This window comes from Austrofundulus limnaeus, unplaced genomic scaffold (assembly GCF_001266775.1).
Source record: "Austrofundulus limnaeus strain Quisiro unplaced genomic scaffold, Austrofundulus_limnaeus-1.0 Scaffold170, whole genome shotgun sequence".
NCBI classification, from domain to species: domain Eukaryota; kingdom Metazoa; phylum Chordata; class Actinopteri; order Cyprinodontiformes; family Rivulidae; genus Austrofundulus; species Austrofundulus limnaeus.
Window position 1 is genome coordinate 737,126 of NW_013952572.1, and position 1,732 is coordinate 738,857.

The window sequence follows — 1,732 nt, forward strand, 5'->3', positions numbered from 1 at the left end:
TTCATACAGGTTGTACTTCAGGCTGATAATAGGGACACATGGTCACTTTCTCTTCACTGACATTTTTTCTGAAACATGTAATGTTCTCTTTTTATTAGTCAGCCATCAACACTCAACACTAAAGCGCTGCATCCTGACGGCACAGTTGGGTGCATTTTGTATATAGAGCTGTCCATTTCACACTTCACACCCCATCATCTGCACCCAACACCTCCGTGTCCTCTGCARTTTTTATTAGGTGTCACACAGCCAACGTCTGCAAACAGCACAGCAGCTGAACTGTTCTCTCATTAGCTGCTATTAACTCTCCTGTCTATAAACAAAAATGGATAACAGCACAGCAGACACCTTTTTTCTCTCAGAAAGTGCTTTCATCAGCAGTGAGCAGTTTTCACCGAGTGTCTCTGGGACAACAAACAGTGACAGACAGGCTGTAAGGGGGAAAAATGTTGGTGCAATTTCAACGTAAACCTAAATCAGCTGCCTCCTTCACATTAATGTAAAACGACATCAAGCAAGCTTCAGCTTTAATACTGAACTAGAATTGTGCATAGGTGTGTGCAAAATTTGTTATTGAATGTGGGGGGATATTATTAAAAATTAATCCTTCACAGAGACACTGTGTTCTGCTGATATCTAGGAAGGTTGTACCGGCTGCCGTAATGCTCAGTATGATTGTCGACAAATGTTTACAGACAATATTAACATTCAAGTCTGAACAGGAGGGTATARTTGTGCTGGTTAGCCAACGTGACTCGCCTGAGACACTTTAGGGTTTACATACAGATAGACTGCTGGAGCAGGTCAGCTTCTGCTGYGGAGAATGTTCTAAAAAAGTAATGAATTCTTGCATTATTGGCACAAATGCTAAAATGTAGCTTTTGATTTTTGAAGGAAAGTTAACGTTATTTGTAAAGGATCAAACTTGTTAAGAGCAATACTTCCCAAACCTTCTATAAATCGTGCAATCTCAGAGAATACTAAGCTCTCGAAGTACCGCCATGATGTTACAGAAAAAACAAACAGTTGTACAAGYTTACAAGGTACTGAATTGTTTGAGTATCTGACATAMACAAGCAAAYTGACCAATCTAACTGAATGTCCAACAAGCCCAACAATCAAATCCTCTTCATTGTTCTATCCCTAACTCTTTTAACAGAGTTTGGCTAAAGAACACACTGAACCTGATCTTCCTCAGCTTAAGGCCTCCACATATTYTAGCCGAACCTGCAAACTCTGCTCTCATTGACGAACAGTAAAGTGACACAAAGTTGTGTTTCACAGTTTGCAGACTCAGTCTTTTGAGGATTTTTTTCATTTAACCTATAACTACTGGTAGTTTGTGGTAATCCCTGTAATTTTGCTGAAACTGTAAATACTGTACACCAAAAAACATAAATTTGAACATTTTCAAATTTGAGTAAATTTAGTAATCTTAACATTTTTTATCAACAGTGGAAATGGACTCTTGATCGACATGCTAGCTTGTGCCTTGCCTTGGACTTGCTTGAMCTGATTGATTATTAAAGTGTATTGGTCATTGGACTAATTCATGTTTGTACAAAAAWCACATAATCTTTCTTAAAAGATGTGATTAAAGAAGTGATCATTCAAAAACAGCACCTCTCTTCAGTCTTGACTTTTTTCTGCCCCGCAATAATTGAATACGAATATTAAAATAACCTAAACGAAAATCCTCATTGTTTTTCACCTTTTGTTGCCAACAGGTCTA

At 38.1% G+C, this 1,732-nt stretch overlaps 1 protein-coding gene across 1 annotated transcript in view; it reads left to right on the top strand.

Moving 5' to 3' along the window:
* The window catches only part of ncam2 (neural cell adhesion molecule 2), a gene marked incomplete in the record, with an annotated part of 567,846 nt that overhangs the window by 240,875 nt on the left and 325,239 nt on the right, over window positions 1-1,732 (top strand).